The sequence below is a fragment of the Pteropus alecto genome, unplaced genomic scaffold, assembly GCF_000325575.1.
Source record: "Pteropus alecto unplaced genomic scaffold, ASM32557v1 scaffold98, whole genome shotgun sequence".
NCBI lineage: Eukaryota > Metazoa > Chordata > Mammalia > Chiroptera > Pteropodidae > Pteropus > Pteropus alecto.
Window position 1 is genome coordinate 2,054,923 of NW_006443570.1, and position 13,117 is coordinate 2,068,039.

General features: G+C 36.8%; 1 protein-coding gene across 5 annotated transcripts in view; it reads right to left on the reverse strand.

Moving 5' to 3' along the window:
* The window catches only part of WIPF2 (WAS/WASL interacting protein family member 2), a 39,806-nt gene that overhangs the window by 23,457 nt on the left and 3,232 nt on the right, over positions 1 to 13,117 (reverse strand). For 2 of the 5 annotated variants that reach the window (XM_006924681.3, XM_015599316.2), the window contains exon 2: positions 12,712 to 12,900. The exons of the other annotated variants lie outside the window; for them this stretch is intronic. The gene's annotated coding sequence lies outside the window, so the exon portion shown is untranslated. The remainder of the gene's footprint in view (positions 1 to 12,711; positions 12,901 to 13,117) is intronic. 5 annotated transcript variants of the gene reach the window in all.

The window sequence follows — 13,117 nt, forward strand, 5'->3', positions numbered from 1 at the left end:
TTGCCACTGTTATTCAATATAACATTGGAGGTCCTAGCGAGTGCAATCAGGCAAGAGAAAGATATAAAAGGCATCTAAATAGGCATCGAAGAAGTCAAACTGTCACTATTTGTGCATGACATGATTCTCTATATAGAAAACCCTAAAGACTCCGCAAGAACACTACTAGAAACAATTAGCAAATATAGTAAAGTTTCTGGATACAAAATCAATGTTCAAAAATCCATAGCATTCCTATACTCTAAGAATGAAATGTCAGGAAAAAAAGTGGAAAAAATAATTTCTTTTGCAACTGCAACAAAAACAATAAAATACCTAAGAATAAACCTAATGAAACATGTGAAAGACCTATGTAATTAAAACTATAAAACCCTATTAAAAGAAATCAAATAAGATACAAAGAAATGGAAAGATATTCCATGTTCTTGGATTGGAAGAATCAACATAGTTAAAATGACCTTATTACCTAAAGTGTTATACACAGATTTAATGCAAACCCCATCAAAATCCCATCGGCATTTTTTAAAGAAATAGAACAAAAAATCATCAGATTTGTATGGAAGAACAGAATGTATGGAAGCACAAAAGACCCTGAATTGCCAAAGCCATCTTGAGAAAAAAGAATGAGTCTGGAGGCATCACTCTGCCAGACTTCAAATTATACTACGAAGCGACAGTAGTCAAAACGGCATGGGTCTACAGCCATACTACTCTGAATAAGCCTGATCCTGTCTGATCTCGGAAGCTAAGCAACAGTTGGGCCTGGTTAGTACTTGGATTGGAGACCATCTAGCAAGACCAGGTGCTTGCTGTAAGCATAAAAAATAAAAAAATAAAGGATTGTAAGTTGACAAGATCCTTGCAATCTATGAGGTCAAGCAAGGGTTGCCTCGCCTAAAAAACAAAACTAACAAACAGAAAACCAGCATGGTATTGGCATAAAAACAGACACATGAACCAGTGGAATAGAATCGAGAGTCCAGAAGCAAACCCACATTTATATGGGCAAATAATTTGCAACAAAAAAAGCCAAAAACATACAGTGGAGAAACGAAAACCTCTTCAATAAATGGTGCTGGGAAAACTGGAAAGCCACCTGTAAAAGAATAAAACTAGACTATTGTCTATCACCGCATACCAACGTTAACTCAAAATGGGTTAAGGACCTGAATATAACACCTGAAACAATAAAATATATAGAAGAAAACATAGGATCTAAACTCAAGGACGTTGGACTTAAAGAGGATTTTATGAATTTAACCTCAAAGGCAAGGGAAGTAAAAGCAAAATAAATGAATGGGATTACATCAAATTAAAAAGTTTCTGCTCAGCAAAAGAAACCATCAACAGGGTAAGGAGACAACCATCCAAATGGGAAAATATATTTTCAAGCAACGCCTCTGGTAAGGGCCTAATATCCAAAATATACAAAGAACTCCTGTGACTCAGTAACAACAAAAAAACAAGTGACCCAATCAAAAAAATGGGCAGAGGACCTGAATAGACGACACTTCTCCAAAGATGACATACAAATGGCCACAAATATTTGAAAATATGCTCAACATCGCTGGCTATTAGGGAAATGCAAATCAAAACCACAATGAGATACCATCTCACACCTGTTAGAATGGCTATAATCAACAGGACAAGTAATAACAAATGTTGGAGAGGATGCAGAGAAAAAGGAACCCTCATACACTGCTGGTGAGACTGCAAACTGATACAGCCGCTATGGAAAACAGTATGGAGGTTCTTCAAAAAACTAAGAATTGATCTACCATATGATCCAGCAATCTCTCTACTGGGTATTTACCCCAAACAGTTGAAAACTCATATCCAAAAAGATATTTGCACACCGATGTTCATAGCAGCATTATTCACAGTGGCCAGGACATGGAAGCAACTGAAGTGTCCTACAATAGATGACTGGATAAAGAAGCTGTGTCACTGTTCTTGTGGCTTCATCAGTACGAATATTAGTTTTTCTACAGTTATATATTGTGCCCAGACAGATTTTAAAGCTAAGCCATTTAAGGAATTATAAATAGACTAGTGGTTACCAGAGGGTGGGTGACGGGGGAAAGGGGTGGTAGATGGGATAAAAGGGGTCAAATATGTGGTGACAGAAAGAAATCTAACTATGGGAGGTGAACATAGTGTAAATATATATATGCCTTACTGTTAAAGTGTACAGCTGAAACTTATTGGATTTCGTTAACCAATGTCACCATAAAAAAAATAACTGGAAAAAAAAAAACCGTCAGGTTCCAACTGCAAGTTATTTTAAAAGGAGAAAAATCCAAAAGTATCTAAATCTTAATGCCATCTATTTTTGTCCTAAGAGACCACAGGTAACAATACTTTCCTTTAATCTTGGCTTTGATTACAAAGTAAATTATGGTTTTTGTTTTGAGGTACCCAACAAAACCCAACAGGGGAAAAAACTTGATCTTAAAAACTAGGCTGCCTCCTCTCAGCAAAGTCTCAAGAGCCTAAATTCCACCTTATAAGAATCAGTCATATCAGGAGGAATTTGGGATGTCAACAAGAAAATTACCTCTCTTTTCTTAAATACATGTTTAGTTTTTTAAAATATTCTATTAAACTTCTTCCCAATATAAAGAAATAGGAAAAGAGACATTTCAAGATCCTGTCTGGACCAACAGCTCTGCCTACTCTGTCTCCAGATAATCTAAAGGGAAGACAGTTGTGTCTTCAAGAGAAGATTCCAGACATTCTCCCCAATGGAATTCTTCTGATTCCATAGTTCAAATCAGAAGAAATCTTTCTAACAGTATCTGAGATGGAACATAAATGTCTGGCAGAAAATCAGTTGCTCTAGGACAAAGAAAGTCACGTAGAGAATGGGGTTTTTGTTTGGTGTATTTTAATCTCAGCCAGTAGCAACTACCTAACGTTTTGCCTAATGTGACTTCAATAACCCAGGTAGGTAGGGTGGCAAGACTTTCCAAGTACGGACATTAAAAACCTGTGATGAATCAGCTGTTCAAAACTATTCACTAAAACAATCAAACATAGAAACATTCACATTAAATGACTTCAAAATGATCAAGTCCACTCTGTATTTCTCAACCAGGTTTTAGACAAACATTTAATAGCAAGAACCGAAGGGTAACTGCAATAAATGAAAATAAGTAAAAAGTGAATGAGTAGTTTTCTGTTAAAACTAGATTCCAAATTCAATAGCAATTTCAGCCCATTCTGATGACTTAACAATAACCCTATGGTGTCCCATCAGTACGAGTATAGAGGAAGATTTCATGTTACTATGTTCCTTTTACTCAATGAGCTCTTAAACACAAACAGCATCATATCTTTTCATAGTTCTCTCCTATTATTTTACAACATTGGGTATGTGCTCAACAGCCAATTATTGAACTGAAAAAAAGTAAATTTAAGAGTAGCATGGTCTGATGAAAGAGCGAGCAAGTCTGAGCAGAGCAAAGCAGCAGCAAAAGATGGATCAATGTGCCAGAAACAGAAAAGACAGAAGAATGGATATCTATAAAAAAGAGGAAAGGAAATAAAAATTTTTAAAAAAAGAAAAAATCTCAAAAATAAATGATAAACCATGGTTAAAAATAACATAAAAAAAGGAAAAGAAGAAACATGAGACTGTGCACATAGCTCAGCATTCCAAAATTTTTTAACTTGTTGAATTCATTCATTCATGAATTCACTTATCATCCACTGAGCATCACCCACCACTTAATCCAGTCAATAAATATTTATTAAATACCCGCTAGATGCCAAAGCATTGTTCTCTAACAATGGTTCTCAGCCAGGGTGATTTTATTCCCCAGGAGACATGTGGCAACATCTACAGACTTTTTGATTGTCATGATTGGGGATGCTACTAGCATCTAGTCGATAGATAACAGGGATGCTGCTAAACAATCTGTAACATGTAGGACAGCCCCTCCACGACAAAGAATTATCTAGTCTAAAATGTAAATAATGCTGAGGTTGATAAACCCTGTTCTAGAAACTGAACAAGTCAAGTTTCTATAATCTTAGGGCTTATAGTCTAGTGGAAGAGCTAAACAAACAAACATATAATTTCAGTATCTCAGTTACTGACAAAAGAAATGAGAAAAAAGAGAGAGAATCATACAGGGAGAGTGTAGAAGTAGCGTAGAGTGTTCTTTCAGATAGGGGTGCAAGGAGAGGAACCCAGGAGAATGGGGCTGGCTTTCCAAAGAGGTATCTCCATGAGCAGAGCAAGCCCTATGATCACTTGAGGAAAGAATAGCATTCCAAAAAGAATTCAAGAACAGGTGAAAACCCCCCCAAGATGAGAATGAGCTTGATGTATTACAGAACTAGTAAGAAAGCCAGAGAAGCTAGAATACAGTGAGGAGGAGAATGGTAGGAGATGAAATCTGAGGCCTTATAGGCCATACTCCAAACCAAAAGTAGTATCTTTGTCCATCTCATATGTCTATAATACCAAAGAAGTCTAAACGAATCAATAGCTTCATACCTAGAGGAAATCACAAATTCATTGTTATCTCATTAATCCCAGACTGCACTTGATCTCTTGGCTTAAGCACAGCTAGGGACCTATGTACTAACTAGAAGCCTTCCAGGATTAAAGGTCACCTGATGATAACCCGCCTGCCTGTCCACCTGCCCTTCAACTTCACTCCTGAAAAGCAGTACAGTATGGGGAGGTAGAAGCTCATTACCACAGTGGCATAATGGCATCCAGTTCCTAAACCAGAGAACCCCAACATGGGAGAAGAGCCAGGAGCTACTGAAGGGTATTCACATGCCACTCCAAGAGACTAATGAACAGCAGGAGCCAAACAGGTTCCTTTAACTACATGGGAACTGACATCAACACAGAATTATGAACATACCTCCATTGTGTTCTAGGGCAAAATACAGTAGACGGTCTCCAGGAAAGCATTTTTGGTTTAAAATACAAGGAAACAGACTAGAATAACTTTCACGTTATACATACTTTAACACCCTTCCCACCCCAAATGCCTTATGTAGTTTGAAAATAATCCATAGCCCTCTTTTCTCAATGGAGAAGGTGCTACCTCCTCCTTGAAATTCAATTCAGTGCAACCTCTGGTGAAACAGATTTGTATCATGTGTAGGGATGGAATTAATTAAAATTCCAAGGTTATTCCATGAAGAGGGAAAAAAAATCATTTTTCCAACTGCAGGCATTTTCCATCATGGAAAATTCAACTATGCAACAAATCTGATTTATCCAAAAAGTATTTTTTAAAAAATCATATACCCACCATGAATATTTAAACTGAAAACCCTAGACTTCCATAACTAAATCTAGATGTTTTACTCTTTAAATCAATGATTTGTCACTGTTACAAGCAGCACACAACCCTGGAAGAGAAAAGGAGGCAGAAGAAAGATATCTAACTACATAACAAAATGCTTTCAAATACAATTTCTCTAATAAAAACATATGTATGCATCCCAATAATACAGCTTTTCCTCTTAATATGACTCTTTCCTCTTGTCCCAATTATTTTTTAAAAGCTCAAAAAAGGTAAACTCAGGAGTCTACTTATTCACATACTACTTGATATGGTAAATATCAGGTTCCACAGGTTACTCCCTGATACAGGGCAAGCCAGGAGCCAAGTCCTCTCATCTAAAATGATAAATCAATGAGAAGCCTATTCTTGTGTTCAATTAAATAACCACAGCTGCAAAGAATGGCTTCATAAAAAAAGGTAACAAATGCAAGAGCAACTGTAAATTAAATGTCTGAAAAACATCCTAAACAGACAACAGGGAATGACCTCACTAAACACTCCCAGCCCCTAACACAGTCCAAAGCAAAAAGAAAATCCTGTTATCCTGAAAGCAATGAAGTATTGGGAAGGTGAGGAAATGTGTACAGAAAATAGTCAACTGCAGTAAATCAGTAATAGTTCAAAGTAGTACCTTATTTACATAGCCAATGGTCAACTATCAGTGAAACAGTAATACTTTAGATTTCGCACTGTGTTTGTAACTTCATTCACCAAAACTGCTTTATTGGAACTTGTAAAAAGGTATTAGAGCTGTCTGTATAGTGCTGCTCTTCTTAGAATGCAAGTCAGCCTTCTGTCAGCAACACCATGGCTTCCTCAGGCTGTATTTTAGCTAATAACAGCCACAAGACACCTAAAAACTGGCAACTAGGGTACTAAGACAGGTACTATTTGGCTCCTGATTGCTAAGCAAGTCATAGCAACCTAGGGGCAGCTGCAAACAATTGCCAGTCACTTTACAGACTGGCAGTAAAAGATACAGCTGTTTTTCCTTTCTAGGCCTAGGGATCTATAACACTAAAAAGAAAAGAGAATATGCCCTTCCAATTGTCAAAGTTAAAAACAAACTTCACAGTGCCTTAACATCTCCAAAAATGATGCGGCATATACCGGAGGCAGATCATTAGTACATCTGTTTTCAAAGCCTGAGTCAATTTTCTATTTTACCAAAAAAATTTAACAGATTCCTGGATTTGGACAGCGAAATGCAGAAAGTAGCTCCATGTTCATAATTAATATTTCCTCCCCACCCACATATCCCAGGAACCAGTGGGTTTAAAAATGTTGGCTAAAAAAATGGAGTCATACAAGGCCAAAGTTATTACCATCAGCCAGCATTAACCAGAGAAGAGCGGAATTCATCAGATGAAGGACATACATTCTAATTTAGAACTCCAGACCAAAGCTAGACAGACTAAAACACAGTCTGAATACAAAAGCAAAATCAGGGTTGCCTAAGGAGTTTGCCTTGGAGATTTATGACACTAAGGTTTAGAAGATCCTTCTAAAATAGAGTTTCCAAACTTGCCTGATGATAAGACACATCCTAGGGCATTTGCTAAAAAAACAAACACATACAAAAAGATTCCTGGGCCCTAATCCAGACCTTCTAAAATCATAAATTTTCCAGGAGAAAAATCTGGGAATCTTATACTAAACAATTCCTGGTGTTAGGGAAGTCTGGAAGACACTGAAGGAATATTACTAAGCAACTACAGAGACACTATCTGAATACACCTCAGCAAGGAAAAGCTAATGAGTATGTTGGTTAAATATGAACATGCTGCATGCATTTATCAGTGTTCCCTCATACAACACCATTAAAATTACACAAAGGGATCTTTTTTTTTTTTTAAAGATATAAACTTAAAAAAAAAGAAACTGGAAAGGGGACAGCAGGAAAACGAGAGATGTCAACATAATTTGGAAGCAGGAAAGCAGATGCACTAGTGATCACAGAAAGGAAAAAAGCTAGATGCTTGCAGTGGAAAGCAGCAGATTCCTACCACAGACTTTCAGAAAAGGCTCAGAAATTGGAGGTGCCTAGTACATCTGGACAAAGGAGAGTAGGAAGGGCTAAAACAGGAGAATTGGTTGAGAGTCTGTATTAGAAATAGATTCCTCCAACCCTCTTTCCTTTCCCCATGCTGCCAGGCAGAAAACTGGAGAAGTTAAACCAAGGGAACAGTCACAACTAAGAGCAGGAGTACCACACTAAAAATAAGGGGAGCAAACAGGAGTCTAATTTTTATTGCCGCATCTCTCATCTCCCACTTGACTCTAAAAACACCTGCTGTTGGGCTTATACTCTCTAGGCAGGAGACTGGAGGATCCTCTCTGAGGAAATTGACCAGCCGCCAATTCACCCTGAAGTGGCGTCCACCAGTTGATCAGCCAGGGCTCCACGCTCAGAGCTTATTAGTACCCCACTCCTAAAAAAGAAAAGATAGCCAAGAGTTATCAGACATTTGAAGAAAACCTCTGACATGAAAGATAGGAATCAAAGTAAACAAAACAGAATTCCTGACAACATGTAAAAATATTTATAAAAATCTAAGAATAAGGAGAGCTCTTGGAAATTTTAAAAATTGACACTAGAAGTTAACTTCAATACAAAAGATAGAAGAAAAAGCTAAGGAAATCTGTGAGGCAAAAAAATTAGAAAATGAGTCTAGAGTTTCACTGTCTGGATAATAGGGGGCTCCCAGAAAGACAGAGGAGAGAAATAATTATCAAAGAAGGAGATATAATACAAGAAAACTTCACAGAATAAATGGAAATAAGCTTTAGATTGAAAAGGCCCACAGAATGCCAAATATGATAAATTTTAAAATAGTCACACCAAGGCACATCATCATTGTATTTCAGAATATCAGGGGTAAAGACAAGGTCCTAAAATCTTTCAGAGAAAAAAAAACAGATCTCACACAAAGAATCCAGAATCAGTATGGCATCGAACTTCACAATACCACTGTAACTTTCAATACCGATACTGAAAGTTAGAAGACCACAAATAGAGGCTTAAAATTTCCAAGGAGATATGATCTCCAACATAACATATTATATCTAATCAAAGCACCAACTGGTGAGAGGGTAGAAAAGAGATGATTCAGACATGCAAGCCTCAAAAACTACACTCCCTCCAATAGACCCTTTTTCATAAAGCCTCTGGAAGAGGCTCTACTAATATGTTTGAATGTACTGAAAAGAGATTTATACTTCTGCCCAAATTTAAGAATGAATTAGTGATTGATATTCAATAAATCAAGCAGAAGGAAAGAAGGAAGGAAGGAAGGGGGAAAGGAAGGGAGGAAGGAAAGGGAAAAGGAAAGGAAAGGGAGAAAGTGAGAGAGAGAGAGCGAGAGAGAGGGAGAGAGAGAGAGAGAGAGAGAGAGAGAGAGAGAGAGAGAACACGAAAGGAAGGAGGAAGGAGAAAAAAAGAAAGTAATTAGAAGATTGGCAATTATATTTAGGGGGAAACTGTATAGTCATTATATTAGATGCTAATATTTTTCTTCTTTTGGTAACTACTCCCTTCTGGACTCACAGGGTAGCAGGAAGGATGAGGCTGGAGGCCTGGGAACTATATTCCCGGAAGCCCCTGTCAATGGAGTTGTGGTTTAAACTCTGAGAATAAGAGTCATTCACTCAAGATCTGGAAGACGGAAAAAAGGCAGACGCCACTATTGCTCTTCCAGTAGCATAAGCAGGTGTGTGGCTTTCTACAAATATGAGACATGTGGTTTGCAGCAGTTTCCAATATTCTGCAAATTGCCTGCTTTGGTGTTTAAGGCGGTCAAAATTATTAATGGTGGTAGTTTTTTCTAAATCTCCGTAACATGGTTTTCCCTAACCTATGCTCCCATAGCCTTCCAATGGTTTTGTAAGCATCTAATATTCTCTTTGAAATATCAAGAATGGTGTGTTTTTCTGATTGAATCCTGGTATATAACACAAAAATATACAAAATATTGATTTAACCGAGATTGTGATATATCTGTATTAGGTAGATAACAGAAAGAGTTGAGGATGGTAGCAGTATAAGAATGCAAGAATCATCTTGCACAGTAAAAATTCAATAGATAATATCTAAGAATGGAAAAATCAAGAAATAACAGTATAAGCATATGATGCAGAAACATGAAGATAATACACATCTGGTTAAAAAACACTGAAAGTAGTAAAAGTAACTGAGGACAAACAAGGAGAAATGAAGCAGCCATTTTTTTAATTATAAGAATTGTGATATTATTTGACTCTTTAAACCATATACTCTATGTTGATTTTTTTAAAAAAACCAAACATTTAATTATGAAAAACCAAAAAATCCTAACACTGTATAAGCAAAACCAACCTTTAGATTGACCAAATTTTAAAAAATAAGGTCAATCAATACTAGATCAACACACAGTGTAAATATATATACTCCTTACTGTTAAAGTGTACAGCTGAAACTTACTGGATTTTGTTAACCAATGTCACCATAAAAAAAATAACTAAAAAAAAAACCAAAAAAACCCCTCAGGTTCCAATTGCAACTGAAAAACAAACACCACCAATATCTGTTGTCAAAACATCTTAGAAGTTCTAAGATACTGTTGATTAGATTAAAAGGAGATTACAAGGTGAGCTGAAATTTAGTCATTGATGACAAAAAAAGGGCTCTTTTCACTCTAGGCTAGCCATATCTCATATTATCAGTCCCCAGCTTCCATGTGCCATCATCCTTCATTTGCGTACCCCAAATATGAAAACAGAAAAGTATACACAGAGAATAGTCAGAAGTAAGGAAAACCCAGTGATGACAGTCTCCAGTATGAAACGGCCTGAAAGAAAACTTAAACATATGCTCCATAAATGTTGATCCAGACTTCAAATGGAGAAAAGTGTCACGCCTAATTTCAAGGATAATATATTAAGTTCCAACTCACCACAGATAATCTAAAAACAAAGCTGTGACTTTCATTGTCGAGGAGTCTCTTCTCTCTCACTCTAATACCCTTAAGCCATGAGATACACAGATGCTCCTTGCTGAAATGCTAGAAAAATTTGCCCATTTTCATTCTTCAATCACTAGTGATGGGCTGCTAAACCAAGAATCTACTTTAAGTTATGAAAATAGGGCAAGCTGATCCAATTACACAAGAAAGGTACTAAATCAAACATGCCCATCTGGGGGCTTTGAGGAAGAGTACTGTGATTTCTAAACAAAAATCAATATACTTGCAGATAAAAATGCTTTCAAGTTTTTTTGTAATGGCCCTTGGGCTACTGATTCATTTGCATGTTCAACAAGAGTTATGTGTCATGTTAAGACATATGGCCTAGATGACGGGTACGAGAATATCGTATTTACCAGTTCATAATAAGAACATCTGTGCTCTTCCTCTAGCCCCATGAGGCTTACAAAAAACAGTCAATATTCCCTAGAAGTAAATAGGTTTTGTTTCCTAAATAGCAGGTCTGGCAAACTAGCAATCTATCACCCCCATAATCTAAGAATTGCTCCCCAATCATCACTAATCTCTATGCCAATTTCTAAGATCCTAAAATTTAAGACCTAATCTAGCCACACAAGTTTAATTTGCAGGACCTAAAAGAAAGCAAGACTAAAAGTATAGGCTTTATCCAGGGAAATTCTTAGAAAACACATGTTCCACCGTATAAACATCAGATTTCTTTATGATACTGATAGTTTTAGCCTCAATGTCAGTAAACTAATGTCTGTGGAAAGAACTGACAGAAAAAAACCTCTTTTGTAAAGGTATAGCTCAAAATTCACTATGCTATTTATCTGGGTTTTGTTGTTGTTATTGTTGTTGTTTTTGGAGAGCTCACACTATCTGAAGTCCTTCCTCCTACCTCTCTGCTTCTCACTCCCTAAGCTCCAGACACATTGGAACTTCCTTTAACTCTTCAAAATAGCCATGTTTTTTTCCTCCTCAAGACCTTCACCTATGCCATTTCCTCCACCTAGAACAGTCTTTTGTCCTCCCCTCATCCTCTGGGTTTCAGCCTTCAAAGTCAATTCCTCAGGGACCTTCCCTGACTGCCCTCCTTCCCAATCAACATGGGTAGGCTTCCAATCAGCTCTCTCCATAGCATTTATAGCAAAAGTAATTAATTATTTGTTTAATGACTGTCTTCCCCACTAGATCATAACTGCGTGAGTGCAAGACTGAGTCAGTTTTGTTCTCCAGCACCTAGCACAGTGCTTGGCACACAGTAGAAGCTCAAAAATTCTTGTCAAAGAAGTGAGTAACAGGGCCCCAAAAAATCAGCTTCGACAACTCTACTTACAATTTACCTTACAGATATTGTCACACACGCAAAGGGCCAAATATACATGATTATTCACTGAAGCATACTCTAGTAGCGGAAGACTGGAAACACATAAAATATTTACCAGTATAGGGCAGGTGCTGAATCTCTTTATTGCTTATACAAAATGATTATAAAAATAAATTAAAAAGAAAAAGTAAACAGTATTAACAGTGTGCTACATTTGTTTAAAAAAAAAAAAAAAAAGACATATACGTATTTGCGTTACATGTCCATGGTATCTCTGGAAAAGATCTTAAGAAACTGATAATATTAGTTGCCTCTGGGAAAATGGACTGGATTGATGAGTAGACAACAGACTAAGGCAGAAGGTAGACTATTCACTGTATACCCTTTTTTCTCAACCTTTCCAATTTTGAACCATATGACTATGTTATCTATTTTAAAAATAAAATTTGTAAAGATTTTATAAATCTGGACTTATTTCCAAGACAGTGATGGAAAGAGTTTGAATATCTCATACCTGGATCTCTGACGACAAACATTCTGCCTACTAGCTGAGCAGCGGGAGGGCGGAAGTGGAAAGAAGGAAAACTCACTTATCCACAAATCTCAAACAGCTTGTCCCACACTAGATTGCATCACTTTAGAAGAAAAAATTTTTTTTTTTTTTACAACCAGTTGTCCCAATCTGGACATATGGAGAATGTTTTCGTGATCAGAAGAGATTATTGGGAGGAAAAAAAGGGAGAGATTACTGGATTCAGCATTTCTATAAACACAGAAAGTAGGTTGATGAATTTGTACTGAAAAAATACCATAAATACTGACTAAAAAATTACTTTCACTGAGGGTTCTCGAAATCCAAATGGAGCTTAATTTGAATCCAAAGAGTTTAAGAAACTAAAATTCTTTTGAAAACCAATTAATTATAAGAATGAAGAGGAAAGCTACACACATTCCTTAGAAATACAGATATGCCAAACTTCAAGGCACTCTTTCAGTAAAGAAAGATCTGAGACTTGATTAAACACAACTCCAATAATCATATTTGTTACCAATACCCTGGACCAGAATTAAAACCTTTGAATCTGAACCTGTTAGTTTCCCAAACCTGCATATCAGGAACAGAATACGCTGGACTAATGATGGCAGAAGAAAGCCGAATCCAGGGCCACCAACGAGAGGATTTGTCTTGGGGTCTCCAATGTTACAAGGGCCACTGTCATATACTGCAAGAAATGATCTTCATAATCCATCCCAACACCTATCGGAGACACAGTTATCTTCAACTAATTATTCCCTGAAAAACAAAAGAGTATTTACTAAGTAGAACACACAGAAAAAGGCATTAACTAAGTAGAACTAAGTTCTAGTACAACCATTCTAGTTATCTTTGCCAAGCCCAAATAGCAAGTTAGAAGCCTATTCCTGGCTCCCCTATTTGATAACTCATTTGCTTCCACAGGCTCTTTCCGAATATTAAGCCAAAATCTTAAGATATCTAAGATTGACACAGG